At 35.5% G+C, this 16,452-nt stretch overlaps 1 long non-coding RNA gene across 1 annotated transcript in view; it reads left to right on the top strand.

Moving 5' to 3' along the window:
* The window catches only part of LOC105515283, a 29,094-nt gene extending 13,059 nt beyond the window's left edge, over nt 1–16,035 (top strand). The window contains exons 2-3 of the long non-coding RNA XR_001002293.1: nt 3,883–3,978; nt 15,463–16,035. This is a non-coding gene — a long non-coding RNA (uncharacterized LOC105515283). The remainder of the gene's footprint in view (nt 1–3,882; nt 3,979–15,462) is intronic.
* Nucleotides 16,036–16,452: the final 417 nt, after the last annotated feature.

Raw genomic sequence — 16,452 nt, 5'->3', positions numbered from 1 at the left:
ATAAAAGAAAAAAGTTAATAAAAAGCAAATAAAGGAAGATCCAAGAAGCTTATTAACGGTAATATTTTCACATAGTTGCTGTGAAGTATGAGACAAAGGTTAGGAAATAAAAACAGCTCTTACTATGCAGCAAAAGTATGTATAGATGTTGATACTTTTTCTTTCACCTCTGTCGGTATAATTGCAAAACTTTTAAGTAGTTCAATAGGGAATTCAGGTTTACTGTATACTTTGTTGGGAGAAAAAAAATGTGAGATAGTTTATTTGTAGCTTTGTCTGGATAAATTATATGTTCTAATCTTGATACTGATTATTGCAAAAATAATCCTTATGCTATAGTGTGCTAAAATATTAGTTGGAAGCTAATTGCTGTGAACTTTTTATCTGCACCCGATGAGCTTCCTACGAATTATTAAAAGGCTAAGCAGGGCAAAATTGTTTAGTTAGCAAATTAATCTATAATGCATAAAATGCAAGCTTCTGCAAAGCTCAACCTTTTGGCTAAAGATTTTAGGTCACCACATTCCATATTTTGATCTCCATGACATTCAGATAACTGGTTTAAATGTTAAAAATTCAGTCAATGCTGAAGTTGTTTATACCTACCTCATGCCAAACATCTAGTTTGACATTTTGTACTGAATTGCCAGAATTGATCATTTGTCTTGACATCAGGTGATTACAGTGATACACCTCAGATACACACATGCACGTACACACACGCACAAACACGTACACAAACAGTGATGGCTTTTCTGCTTTATAAGTTTTATTCATTGTAGGAAGTTACAAAATCCAGGTAATTGTGAATGCAACTGGTTTTTGGCATGAGTTGGCCTTCTTAGGTTGCAAGCAGAAAGTAATTTTATAGTTTTCTGTTAATTTCAGTTTCTGAAACAAAATGCTAGGGTAATCCCATGTTTTTAAGATAATTTTTAGTAAGTACAAATTATTTTGGTCACTATTAGTTGCAAAAACATACTCCTTTCAGTAAATAAATCCCCATCTACTGCATAAATGAAAATTCCAAATTCACATCTTTCTTGGAACGTTCTCATTCCCCATGTGCCAGCCTGCCTCTGAGTGGACAGTGAATCTTGAAGCAAAGGCAGAACTGGCTTCTGTCTTGCTCCGACTTCTCTCCCAGCTTGCAACTGCTTCTGACACCTACACAATTAGGCTAGAACAGCCAGTGAAAAAAACAAGCTTTTCATTAGTTGAATCATTTGCAATCTGGGATCTGGTTTGTGTGTGTGTCAAATGGACAATTCCTAGCTCTTTGTTTCATGGGAAAGGGACTGCTGTGATGTCTTTGATGTGGGTCTGCCTCCCCTGAGGATGGTTGCTTAGCCCTCTCCTTAGCCCTTCTGGCAGAGCTACTTCTGTTGTGCTCTCTTTAGTCCCAGTAGTCATTGTTGTTAGTGTCTCTTATAAAGTGATTACAGACAGCCTGTCTGTTGCTGGGTCCACATTTGGACACTGGAAAACATCAGCCATTGCCTACACATCAGTGGAAGTGCAACATTCATCTAGGTCAGCACTTCACAGTTGTTTCTTCCCAGACACGAGAAGTGCCAGCCACGTAACCTTTCCTCCTGCTTGCTAAAGGGTGAGTTAAATGGCAGTCCCTATGTCCTGCAAATTCTAGGATCACTGATCAAACTCTCTGAGTGATCTTGTTGAAACTCCTTTCACCTGAGGCCAAAGGAAGCCACTTCCATGTGAGGAGCACACGAAGTCTCTCAAAATATTTCCTTTTCCCTGCCTCCTAAGCGTCAGTCTCTTTCATGAGCCATATCTCAATGACAGGCCAGTTCTAGCTGAACTCCATTTGGACTACATCTTTTGCAAATCCTAGAAAAGAGGTGCAGCAACTCCTCAAGATGCAAGGTTTGCAAAATTGATTGGTTGTTCATTTTAGACTCTAGAGTCTCTTTGAAAATGCTGAACAAAGAAGACAATTCACATTTAGTATCCAATTGCATAAAGAATAACAGGAAAATTACTATCCAAGTACAAATGTTACTTATTTTTCATTCTTTTTCTCTCCTTTAATATAAACAAAATTGAATTCATATTGTAGGTAGGGTTATATATATCATCTGTTGTTACTCGTTGTTTATGAGGTCATGAGCATTTCTCCACGTTGCTAAATACTCATCCAAAATGGAAATATTTAAATAATTGAATAGAATTATTGGGTTTGGTATATAGGGAACAGATAACTTCTTTCTAGTTCATAATTGCTGGGCACATGGAGCCATGTCTTGACCTATTAAAGAGGATATGTCTAGAATCTGAAGTTCCTGAGCGTTGACTGAGCTGGGCCAGTGACTGCTGGCTGTCTGCATTGGCTCACTTGGGAAGGAAATGAGTGGTTTTTAAGTATAGCTGGGAGAATGAAATGGAAATGTAGGCTATTTCTCTTTTCTTCTGATACGGAACAAAATTACATTTTTGAGCCTCTTTAAAAGGTAGATACAGCCATGGGAGTAAGATGTGGGTAACAGATGTAGGCAATCTGTCCCATAAAAACCTCCTCAATGATCTCTACTCTCTTGTTTTCTCCACTCATGTTAGAGTTCCAAGCTTAAAGCTGTGTTAGATGACTTTGTGTTGAGGATAGTAAATTTTTTTTTGACCTTTTTATAGCAGGCTCCTGTTACAGAGCAAATAGGCTCATAGCCCAATGCTCACAGAAATTAATACTTATGGTTCTGGCTTTTGAGAAAAGAAAAGCTGTATTGCAGAAACAGCCTGTTGAAAGGCTATTGTTGAGGTTAAATATATCTATCCAATTTGAAGTGTGGGGCACATTTTAAGAGATCAGAGGGCAAGAGAAAGGATTAAGGAATGTTGACTTGGCAGGGTCTGATTGGAGGGCTTCAAATTTGACCACTTACAGTAAGGTATGTTGAAGCAGATTTTACCTCAGATCTTCTGGTCCAACATACTCCTCACTTCTGAGAAAGTTCTGTCATTCTGGCTCCAGTCGTGCATCAGTCTTCCTGGCTCTGAGAGGAAGAATCATTTATTCCAGGTGTTGTTAGAAGTCAAAGCTTTTGCTATTGTGCATGCCCAGGCTGTATAACACAGTTTTTGGGTCTGTCTTATTGAATGATAATTTTTTTTTGTATTTGAAAATAATCCAACCCTAAATCAACAGAGATCTCCAAATGAAGAAAGCAATACTTTTCCATCAATTTACCTTTGCACTGCTTCTTAGTAGACTTTGTTTCCTAGAATTCTTATAAATAAGCAGGAATATATTGTGACATACTGGCACTGCGAATTACCAATCATTATAGTTAAGAGCATATTCTAACAATAAAATGTAAAAATAATTGGTCAGGTAAAATAAATGTAGGATTTTTTTAAACTAAAGTAAAAAAATAAGACATTTGTTTTAGAGATTTATCTATGTTAAAAAACCAAGGGTGGCATATAATATAATTTTGGAATAATAACTTTTAAAATTTGAATGTGGCACTTAAAAATAGGTATGTTAGCAATATTTGAACTTTTGCCAATCTCCAATGATGATTTTGCAAGTCTAATTTTTTAAAATTAAGAAATTTACTTAAAAAGAATTTATTTTGTTTTATGTGGAAAGTACAAGAATTTTTATTTGAATCCAAATTTAGCCTAGTAGATTGTCATTCAGTTAATTGTTGGAATACATTTGTGAGCTATGGGAGAGTTCTTTGATTAAAATAGAGATTCTATACTACTGACCTACTGACTGAACAATTATAACTCTTGGTTGGGGGTCAGAGATTTAACAAGAAGTGAACTTAACTTTATCAACAATTTAAAGCTAAGTTAAATATTAACAATTTATATTTTTCAAAATTCTTACTGTCTTGCTGATAAAAATTATAGAACTATCAGAATGAATTTTCCATGTCAGCCATAAGAATGACCTTCTGGCATATAAGACACTTCTTACCACGTAATGCAAGGGAAAAAAAAGTTCAGGTAAGGGGATTCTCCCTAGAAACCACATAATCTCTGTCACTTCCACTTTCTGTTTTGAAGGAGTTCTCATATGTAAATTACCTGGTATTACACAATGTGACATTGCCACATCTCATTGGTATGGGCGGCCAAGTTTACTCTGACAGGTGAACAAAGATTCTATACTATCTAGTGACTGAACGAGCTAAATTGCCTCTGTTGGGGGTCAGGGATTGAATGTTGACATAGAGATCTAACCAGAAGTGAACTAACACAGACTTAAAGAAACCAAGAGACAGGGGGTAAAAATGGAAGCTGTGAAACCACAGAAACCATGGGTAAGCAAAAGCCACAAAGGGGAGCAATAGGGGAGAGAAAGTAGGTGATCATTGAAAGTGTCAATAGACATAAAAGCAGAAACAGAATAATTGAATCACCGAAATGGGAACTATAGAGCTCTAAGCATTGAACACCTGCTGGTGAGGTGAGAACATGATTACTAGGTGGTTAGAACTGAACACAACCTGAGAAGAATTATAACTTCATTACACATGAAGCCATGCAGCCATTGAGGCTTTATAGCTCTTTCTTACTTCTCTGGTGGTGCGGAGGTGGCTTTAAAACAATGCCTCATTAACTGCATTTATGTACACATATGTCTTTTACTCAGAACCCATCTGACAATTCTAACACAAATGGCTAGAATGCTTTTGAGTAGTACTTTTTTATCTCATGATAAAGAATTGTAATTATACTCATTCATTCTTGATTATAACAAGTCAGAACATTTGTTTTGTTTCAATTGTTTTATTATTATTCTGTCTTGTGAAAATTTTTATATTTCTTTCATAGATGAGATAATAGAGAGAAAGAGGTCGAATACCTTGCCCAAATAGCTCTGACAAGTAAATGGAGAAGAAGGATAAATGCATGAATATAAGCGCATATGATTTTTGCAAAAAATGAGAACATACCCCACAATTTGTTCCATAAATTGCTATTTTACCAATTATGTTAGATAATCATTTTTCTGTGTAAGCATACATATTTCTTCCTCAATCTTGTTAACTATTGAATAGTATTTCAAAGCATTGAGATGCTGGAATTTGTTTAATCATTTCTCTACTTATGGCTTATTTATTTCCAGTTTTTTATTCCTGGAAATGTAGCAAGATATCAAGTGATGGCTTATTTACTTGCAGTTTTTCATTCACGGAAATGTAGCATGATATCAAGTGAGACTTTTCTCATGCCTGGATACAAATCTGAGGACAACAGAGCTAAGTAAGTCACAATCTATGGAAAACTACAGAAATCTGGGATTAGTCTTCCTCTTAAAATGATTTAGATGTGGCCCAATCCTTCCTTAGAATGAGTACTAAATAGGAGGAGAAAGAAAGAATATTGTAATTGTGAGTTGTCAGCCTGCCAAAGAATACTGAAACTTTTCCTTCATAAATTGGGAGTATGCTTGTATGCTTCTGCTTACCCATGGTTTCTGTGATTTCACAACTTCCATTTCACCCCCTCTCTTGGTGTCTTTGAATCAGCATTAGTTCACTTGCTGTTAGATCTCTATGTCAACATTCAATCCAAGTTGAGTAAGAAAAGTCCAACATTTGATCCACATTGAGGGAGAAAAAGGTCCAAAAGTCCAGATTGATTCTCTGAATTTGAAGATGCCTGAGGAAGAGAAAATCACCATCCCATTCACAGCTATACATCTGCAAACTTTCCAGTCCCCAAGCCCACTCCTTGCCAGCATCCCCCTTCTTTATAAACCAGGATGGTAAAGAGTTTGCCCTGACAAACATATTTGTCAACAGTGGTTGATTTAAAGATTCCAATGGCTATCCAGGATAAGAAAGAAAGTAACCAATAAGGAGGGATGAGTAAATGCCAATAAAATACAAATATTTTATCAATATTTTGTCTTTTTCAATAGTTTACCCTGCTACATTACCAGAAAAGAGGACTGTAAAGGGGACTTAAAGAATAGTTCATTCCCCTCCACCATCTGAGTACCTCAAGCCATACTTTAACCTGTTCTGAGAGAGGGAAGGACATAGTCTTATCATTGGATTTGAGATATTGACATTCAGTGTGATAATATAACCCCTCATTCAGATCATCTTTCCCACTGAGAGCAACTACAAACTCCAGATAAAACAAAACAAAAACAACTACCTCAGTATTCAGTGATTCAGTGGAGTCAAACTTAAAAAAAATGACAAAAAATAAGTTGTCAGTTTCCCATTTTCTTGTAGTTTTTCCCTGCAGGCTGACCACGGACGCAGAGCAGCTCATCACAGGCAACTAATTTTGCTAAAAACCTCACTTACTTTCTGGATATAGAAAAAAGGAAAAGGATCCGGGACAACCATGGCCAGCTGTCAGAAAGTGAGGGGAATTCTCGCAGGGGAGAAAAAATGGAGGATGAGATCCCATGATTCTGGGTATGCACACAATCTCCGATTGATCTATAAACACTTCAGTGGGGATGAACTCAAATCACTTCAGCAAAGGCTTAAGTAATAGGATGGAGATTTGAACAAGCATCCACAGAAGATGAGACTGAGCTAACAGAATAACTTGAAAAGATGAATTACTAGCTGAAACAAAAGCATCAAAATAGAGGGATATAAAAGATCCTGGATTGAACACAACATACTATCCACAGTGCCACAGTCCAAAATTATCAACATTAAAACAAAATGAAAGTATATGTTATGACAAAGATTTGGAAACAAGTGTTTATAGCCCTTTCATTTACAATAACAAAAAATTGGAGATAACCCAAATATCTATCAACATGTGAACATAAAATCAAAGACTATTCAATAGAATGCTGAAAAAGTCTGACTGTGCCAAGTGTTGGTAAAGATGTAGAGCAACTGGAACTCTTGTATACTGCTAGTGGGAATGTAAAAGAGCCCAGCTACTTTGAAAAACAGCTTGGCAATTTAATGAAAATTTAAACATATGCTTATTATATGTTTATATGAAACCCAGGCATTCCACTACTAGAAATTTATCCAAGAGAGATGAAGTCATATATCTCCATCAATATTTGTAGATAAATGTTTACAGCTACATTATTTGTAAAAGCTCAGAACTGGAAATAACCCAAACATCGATCCAAAAATAAATGTATCAAAATGTTTTCCATAGAATGAAATACTACTTGGCAATAAAAAATGAATTATCAACACATGTAACAACATGGATGAATCACAAAATAATTATGCTAAATGAAATAAATCAGATACAGAAAGCACACATGATATATGATTGCATTTACAAGAATTTCTAGAAAATTCAATCTGACCTATGTAGATCAGTAATTGGCTGGGGATGGGAGCGATGGGAAGATCAGTTTGATTGCAAAGAAAAACATGGAAAATTTGGGGGGGTGAAAGAAGTGTACACTGTCTTGATTGCAGTTATTTCACAAGTGTATCACATATTCCAAAACTTACCCAATTATGTGCTTGACGTATATAGTTTATTGTACATAAAATATAGTTCAATCAAGTAATATAAAAATGTAGATTTGAGACAAAATTTAAACTGTAACTGGAAAGTTCTGGACATGTCCTGGTTGTAATGAAAGGGACTGCTACTCAGCTGGCAAAAGAAATTCAGTGCAGTGTGATTAGAAGTAGTAAAGAAAAATAATACTGTTCGATGGTTGTAGCCCACAAATTTCAAACTGCTACATGCCCTAGATATCAAATACTTCATTCATGACCTTTACTCATTTTGTATCTTGATAAATACTGCCAAATAGCCCTTCCAAACAGTTAAACTAATTTTAAAGTCTGACAAGAAATGCTTGTGACTGCTCATTTCCCCCTCTGCATCATCATTAATACTAAATAGTTACAGTCTCTTTATGGAGTGAGATGATCAATGAAAACCTTAAAATAAACTGCAAGGCGGGAGCCAAACGGACTAGAGAAATCCAAAACTTGAAAGGTCCTAAGAGAGGGAGAAAAAGTGGGGGAGAGACGCTTTCCAAAGAGTCAGTGTGAATAATGTCAAATGCTGTAAAGAAGTCAAAGTTTCTATTTTATTTAAGAACACTTAAATTGTTTAGTTGAAAGCAATTTCAGGTTATCATGGTGAGAACAGAAAGTGATTATCATTGTTGAGGGGTAAATGAGGTGAATGAGAGAAAACATAATCAGTTTTACTGTTTTTTGTTTCTGGAGGATTTTTTTTAAAGAATTTTACTGTGAAGGGGAAGATAGTCATTATAGCATAAATGTTATTTTTTTGTTTATTTAAATTTTTGGAAGTGGTTTTACTTTGCATATGACAGATACTTGAGTATGTTACAACATTCATTAGAAACTTAATGGCAAGGTTATTTTCATGAGAGGAAATAAGAGAAATTTGATATAACGAGATTCCAAGTGAACGAGATTCAATAAGATTATATGTATAAAGTTAGGATAAATGCTGTTGCTATTTTAGTATTTGAGAGGAAGGCAAGCATTTATGTAAATGCAATAAATTCTGTAAATCTAGAATTCTGATGCTCCTTATGAATGGATCTTTTCTCTGAGAATTATCAGGCTATTGTACGTGGTCGATATTGTGAGGTTGAAAACAATGATTCTTGAGAATGGGAGAAAGAAACAATTTGGCTTGGCAAGTATGAAAATTCAGCTCAGCACTGTTAGGGGTTTCAATAATCAGATAGGATATCCCCAGTCCAGGTATCTGGAAATAACCACAGGGTTTATCTAATTCCTTCTAAAGATACAGTAGGATTTATTATCTTTTAATCTGCACTAAGGAATACAAAACATTTAAATGTAATGACATGGCAAATGTATGGCATCTATACTCGTAAGTACAAACAAAATATACTTTATTTCCTATGATGAAACTAAACTTTTCCTTCACATATTCCATTTTAACTACTAGGACAAATAAGAGAAAAATATTTTAAATTTGCCAATTACTGGTATCAGAGTCTTGAGTGTAAATAATCTAATTTAAATGGCTCTTTATTTTAGATAATTGTTAGTCATGTTCTTTTTTACATCCTTGCCCTTCAGCTTTCCTTCACTTCTTCATTCCTTTCCAAAAATTTGTCTGAGTATATAGGTGATTTTTATGGCAGTCACAGATGTTGTTCAATCATCAAATTGATAATACCCGGGGTGTGAACAGACTCAGTTGCCCTTTGGAATCACTGTACTGGCACACAACTACGTAGTCTTGGTCCTTTTGGTCCTTTTCTTCAGTTAAAAGTATCTACATATCACTGAAACCCAGTTGCTATCATTTCATCTTCTTTGCAGCACTGACAAGGCACACATGAATTTTTGGACACAATCTAGATAACTCACTACTCATGGGAGTCTCTCTTGGGTTAATCTAACTGGGACCTTCCTTCTGCTAAAGTAGTGCTATCCTCCTCCCTCAGTAATGAGTAGGACACCCATGTGGATGCAGCCTCCTCTTAGCATCCTGCAGTCTCCCTCAGACAAGGCCGGAGGAAGCAGGCTACTAACCCACTGTTCTTGGAATCCTCCATGCCCATTTTGATATTTTCTAGTTACGATTGGTACCAGGGCAAGACAATAGGTAGAGGTAGATGAGGATGTCTACAACAGGTAAAGATAGATGAGGATGTCAAATAAATAAATTAATTAAAGATCCAAAATACTGCTCCCCTTATTTTTATCTTCTATAAATTTAATTTAATCCTAAATTTTACATAATAAAACATAAAGACTACATGAGGTATTAGAAAAATGAATTTTCAATTCTTTCTCAGTAAGTAGCAGGTAACGATATTTAGTCCAGTAAAGATATTTAGAAACTAGTATCTTTCGCAGTTCACTCTAGATTCCTCTTCTTCCACTTTTGTTATTCCTATCCTTTGTCTCACAGGTTTTGGCCCAGTGCTCACATTTGCCAACATAATTTTATTCCCAGTCTGTACTTTTAATCAGAACCTTAGTACCGTTTTGTTAAGTAGACTGTCCCATCCGGCATAATATTCAAAATACTATCTGCTTCCACTGATAGCGCAAGAACAACTGTAAAACCTTTTGGCTCTCCTCTCTTGATCTTTCTCTCTAATTTGTGGACTTCACTTTCATAATCAAATACATCTTCTTCAAATACAAATTTTTTTTTTAATGATGACTTTAATTGATCCTAGGCTGGAGATAGTTTTTGTTTGGATTCAGACTCAAAGTAAATTCTCCTATTAGTTAAATATTGAAGGAATTGATGCTGCTGTACATTATCTCTCAATCATGATTTCAGCCAGGTAAGGCATGTTACCATCTAACCATTTCACTCTGCCATGGATGTTTGTCCCGTATTTGCCTAATCAGCATCCACCCCTGCTCTCTATGTCTGTGAGTCATAGTTTAGGACACGACTCCAAGTACATCCACTGAGAGAAGCCCTGTTCCCACCACATGACACCTAGAGCATAAGCATGGGAGCTGGGATACTGAATCTGGCCTGAGTGGAAGCAAGAATAATGGAGCAAAAATGCACTCACAGTGGCTGGCCTAAGCAGTGTGGTACCCACCAGTCATGCTCAATGCTATTAGCTGTGGATTACTGCCAAATCATGGATTTTAGTTTTCAATTTTCTGTATTTAAATCTTACTCTAAAAAAACACATTATCTTACACAAAATTCTTTCCATATATTCATATTTGCTCCTCATTCTTTTTAATTTTTTTAGATATTTAGGTTGTTTTTATTGCTTCTTTTTTTAAATTATACTTTAAGTTCTGGGGTACATGTGCAGAATGTGGAGTTTTGTTACATAGGTGTATACGTGCTAAGGTGGTTTGCTGCACCCATCAACCCATAACCTACATTAGGTATTTCTCCTAATGTTATCCCTCCCCTAGCACCCACCCCACAACAGGCCCCGGTGTGTGATGTTTCCCTCCCAGTGTCCATGTGTTCTCATTGATCAGTTCCTACTTATGAGTGAGAAACATGCAGGGTTTAGTTTTCTGTTCTTGTGATAGCTTGTGAGAAATATGGTTTATAGCTTCATCCATATCCCTGCAAAGGTCAGGAACTCACTATTTTTTATGGCTATATAGTATTCCATGATGTGTATGTGCCACATTTTCTTTATCCAGTCTATTATTGATGGACATTTGGGTTGGTTCCAAGTCTTTACTATTGTGAATAGTGCCGCAATACACATATGTGTGCATGTGTCTTTATAGTAGAATGATTTATAATCCTTTGGGTATATACCCAGTAATGGGATTGCTAGATCAAATGGTATTTCTAGTTCTAGATCCTTAATGAATCACCACACTGTCTTCCATAATGGTTGAACTAATTTACATTCCCACCAACAGTGTAAAAGCATTCGTATTTCTCCACATCATCTCCAGCATCTATTGTTTCCTGACTTTTGAATGAGGCCATTCTAACTGGCGTGAGATTGTATCTCATTGTGGTTTTGATTTGCATTTCTCTAATGACCAGTGACCATAAGCATTTTTTCATATGTCTGTTGACTGCATAAATGTCTACTTTTGAGAAGTGTCTATTCATATCCTTTGCCCATTTTTTTTATTATACTTTAAGTTCTAGGGTACATGTGCAGAACATGCAGGTTTATTACATATGTATACATATGCCATGTTGGTGTGCTGCACCCATTAACTCGTCATTTACATTAGGTATATCTCCTAATACTATCCTTCCTCACCCCACCCCATGACAGGCCCTGGTGTGTGATGTTCCCCTTCCTGTACATTTATTGCTGCACTATTCACAATAGCAAAGACTTGGAACCAACCCAAATGGCCATCAACGACAGACTGGATTAAGAAAATGTGGCACATATACACCATGGAATACTGTGCAGCCACAAAAAAGGATGAGTTCACGTCCGTTGTAGAGACATGGATGCAGCTGGAAATCATCATTCTCAGCAAACTATCACAAGAACAGAAAACCTTTGCCCAATTTTTGATGGGTTTTTTTTCTTGTAAATTTAAGTTCTTTGTAGATTCTGGATATTAGTCCTTTGTCAGGTGATAGATTGCAATCATTTTCTCCCATTCTGTAGGTTGCCTATTCACTCTGATGATAGTTTCTTTTGCTGTGCAGAAGTTCTTTAGCTTAATTAGAGCCCATTTGTCAATTTTGGCTTTGGTTGCCATGCTTTTGGTGCTGTAGAAATGAAGTCTTAAAAAAAAAAAAAAAGAATAGAAATGAAGTCTTTGCCCATGCCTATGAACTGAATGGTATTGCCCAGGTTTTCTTCCAGAATTTTTATGGTCCTAGGTCTTACATTTAAGTCTTTGATCAATTTTGAGTTGATTTTTGTATAAGGTGTAAGGAAGGTGTCCAGTTTCAGTTTTCTGCGTATGGCTAGCCAGTTTTCCCAACAACATTTATTAAATAGGGAATCTTTTCCCCATTGCTTTTTGTGTCAGGTTAGTCAAAGATCAGATGGTTGTAGATGTGTGGTGCTATTTCTGAGGCCTCTCTGTTCTGTTCCATTGGTCTATATATCTGTTTTGGTACTAGTACCATGCTGTTTTGTTTCTGTAGCCTTGTAGTATAGTTTGAAGTCAGGTAGCATGATGTCTTCGGCTTTGTTCTTCTTGCCCAGGACTGTCTTGACTATGTGGGCTCTTTTTTGGTTCCATATGAAGGTTAAAGTAGTTTTTCCATTTCTGTGAAGAAAATCATTGGTAGCTTGATGGGGATCGTACTGAATCTACAAATTACTTTGAGCAGTATGGCCATTTTCAAGATATCAATTCTTCCTATCCATGAGCATGGAGTATTTTTCCGTTTGTTTGTTTCCTCTCTTATTTTGTTGAGCAGTGGTTTGTAGTTCTCCTTGTAGAGGTCCTTCACATCCCTTGTAAGTTGTATTCCTAGGTATTTTATTCTCTTAGTAGCCATTTTGAATGGGAGTTCACTCATGATTTGGCTGTCTGTTTGTCTGTTATTGGTGTATAGGAATGCTTGTAATTTTTGTACATTGATTTTGTATCCCGAGACTTTGCTGAAGTTGCTTATCAGCTTAAGGAGATTTGGGGCTGAAACAATGCTGTTTTCTAAATACACAATCATGTTATCAGCAAACAGAGACAATATGACTTACTCTCTTCCTATTTGAATATCTTTTATTTATTTCTCTTGCCTGATTGCCCTGGCCAGAACTTCCAATACTATGTTGAATAGGAGTGCTGAGAGAGGGCATCCTTGTCTTGTGCTGGTTTTCCAAGGGAATGCTTCCAGCTTTTGCCCATTCAGTATGATATTGGCTGTGAGTTTGTCATAAATAGCTCTTATTATTTTAAGATACATTCCGTTGATACCTAGTTTATTGAGCGTTGTTAGCATGAAGGGGGTGTTGAATTTTGTCAAAGGCCTTTTCTGCATCTATTGAGATAATCATGTGGTTTTTGTGATTGGTTCTGTTTATGTGATGGATTATATTTATTGATTGCATATGTTGAACCAGCCTTGCATCCCATTTTGTTGGAGAGTAAACCTTGGGTTGAATTTCCTCATTCTCTTTCTTAAAGAAAGTCAGTTCCTTTGGGGTATGCTGCAGTGCATTCTGTTCCTGTATTCTTTCCCTGAGGAAAAATTCTGATTTATTGCTTCAGAGTTATGATCAAGACAACAGAGTTATGATCCAGATCCTCTTGGAGTTACATACCTGTTTTATGAGCAGAGTTTGGAGCATAAGTGGTATCCTTTTGTCTTCCCAGCTTGCCTCTCCTCTGTGGAATTTCCATATTATGAGAGAATTGGGTCAATGGCTATTGCAGTATTAGTGTTCTTGATCTGTAGTGCCTGAGTTAGAGCCTCTGCTTTAAGGATAGGTGCCAGGTCAAAGATTGTAGTCTGAGATATCTTGGCTAAATTCGTCTGGAATTTAGCCTCTGCAAAACAGAGCTCAAAGAGATGAAAAATGATGGCAATCTACTTTTTCTGGTGAGATATAGTAGCCTTTGATGGGGACCTGGGACAAAAAGAATTCCTGTCTGCTTGTCCACACGTGCCTAGTGGAAAGTCTGTCATGCTGAGGTGGAGGGGTGGGGGCAGAAGGATGAGGCTGTAACTCAAGTCTGACAGACTAGCTTTTCTTACAGAGATTTACTAAATATCCATGACTAAATGTTTCTTGGTTTACTCTATTCCCTTGTGGCAATTTTCAGAGACTTTGAATGTTTCTTTGTGTTTTTTAAGTAATTTTCACCACTTAATGGTTTTGCACTGGGAATAGGTTAAATTATTATTTATGATATACATTAAACTTCTATTTCTAGTCTAACAGTGTCATTGAAAGCCTGTTTTATTTTTTCATGCACATGACACATCTATTTATCTGTGGAAGGCCAAATTATATGAAGAAAATAGTTTCTGGTATTATTTCCAAGACGTATATACTTCTTTTTATGATTTAGATTTTTTTATTTTTTAATGTAACAGCCCTATTGTGTGAAAGGCTTTTAGAGGCATATTGAATTATGTGTTACATATCATAACATGCTAATTCTGAAGAACAGAATTTTTGGCAGTAAATTACCAAAAGAATATAGCTCAGAAATTTCTAGGATAAATGTCCATTGCTCTATCTCTTTCTGTGTAAAATGGATATAATCGTTCAGTGTTGTTTTGAGGATTAAATTAATATATGCAAAATAGTTAAAAAGAGTACCTGGCACATGATATGCACCCAGTAAATGTTGACAATTGTTGCCGTGATTATTGTAGTTGTTATTCTCGTGAATGAAGATAGTTTGGTGGTGAAACATAGGTTTAACAATAAAACATTTTTGTCAGAATAGATTTTGATTTAAAAATATAAGGAAAGTTTCATTTTCTTTTTACTCTAAACATTAGTAAGTTTTCTGAGAGGATAGAGATATAAAATTAGCATTGGTTCATATTCAATCTTTCACAAAGAACAGTTTTTGACACACTCACCCTCTGATTTAAAACCTCACTTAAATTCAAAGAAATGTAGTAATTTCTTTGATTCCGGTTCACATCATGAAGCCATCTTTTGAGAAACGCCATTGCTTAGCTTTGGAGCTGAATAGAGATTCTTTTTGAATTCCACTTCATCCATGTTTCTAATCTGTTTTCTATACTGATCTCTTTGAGATTAAACAATCTTAAATCAAAGCTTTACTTGTTTGAGCTATAGAATGTGCTGCAATTATTTAAAAATCACAGGCTTCTTCTGTATTCAGCAGCTGGTACAGATTTTCAGAAAAAGAACTTGTGAGTACAAAGGGACAGCACAAACATCAAATATGATAATAAATTTGACTTATTCGCTACCCTGAGATTAAATTTCTAACAACTTAACTTGTATCAAGTATAATATTTGTATTTTTTCCAAAAAATTATTCCAATACGAGCTCAAGAATACTGGTTGAAATTAGGAGTACTATAATATTGAAATTATTATTTGCATATGTGAAACTAATATAAATATGTATCATTTTTCATCAGGTAGTTCAATAGGATGTTGGAAAAGAAGACTTCCACTCTAATAGGAGGTTAAAATGATCATCTATTTACCTCATTCTGATTTATTTTAATTGTTTCACAATCCACTATAAAGATTTGCTCTGACTCTAATATTTAAAATTTTCTACTTTTTTCTACTTTTCTCTCACATAAATTAGATGTTTCATTCTTTTTCCTACTTATTATTTCATTTACACAATTCTGTGTTGAGCACAGAAAGGTGGAAGTATACAGCCTTGTTCTCTGTTTTTAATGCTCTGTATCTTTTTGTTTCCTTTCCTGTGGAATGAGTTTTTCATTATCCTTGTAGGGAGATGGCACTCTTTTTCAATTCTTCCTTAAAAATATAACTTCTTTACCAAGTCATTTCTGTTCCTTATAGAATAGTGAATGGGACTGTTCTTAGTGTATTGACTGGTCCCTTTACATCAGCATTATGACTTTTAGGTATTAGTTTACTTTCATGTGATTGCTATTTCATATATCATTGTGAATATATTTTTTTCCAAAAATAAAATACATATTGACCTAAAAGAAATTTCATCTAAAAGAAAACCTGCCTAATGTGCTACATTTTGATATTTCAGAGGAATTACTTTTAGTCTAATTATATATTATTATAATCTCATAATCTTTTTATATGGTGGCCTATGCACTAGTTTGTGAACTGATTGCAACTGGTGTGGGAGGCAAGGCGCTCACAAAAATATGTAAAATATGTGGGTTTTTTCTTTTTGTAGAAAGGCATTTTCTATGAAAGATACAGTGTGTTTATTTCCATTCTAGAATAAGCTCTCTATCGCCTAAAAGACTGGTAACAGTCTGCAGACTGGCACTGGTTCACAGACCTCATTTTGAGGTCTATAGCATTGCTATAGAGAATTTTAATACTCCCTTTAAACCCATGTACCTGAGAAAAATCTTTATGTTGCCTGTTCCTATAGAAAAAAAATTACAAATTTACTTTCTGTG

Source organism: Colobus angolensis, unplaced genomic scaffold (assembly GCF_000951035.1).
Source record: "Colobus angolensis palliatus isolate OR3802 unplaced genomic scaffold, Cang.pa_1.0 Scaffold258, whole genome shotgun sequence".
NCBI classification, from domain to species: Eukaryota; Metazoa; Chordata; class Mammalia; order Primates; family Cercopithecidae; genus Colobus; species Colobus angolensis.
Note: the sequence above shows the minus strand (reverse complement) of the source record. Positions and strands in the feature narration are given on the sequence as shown.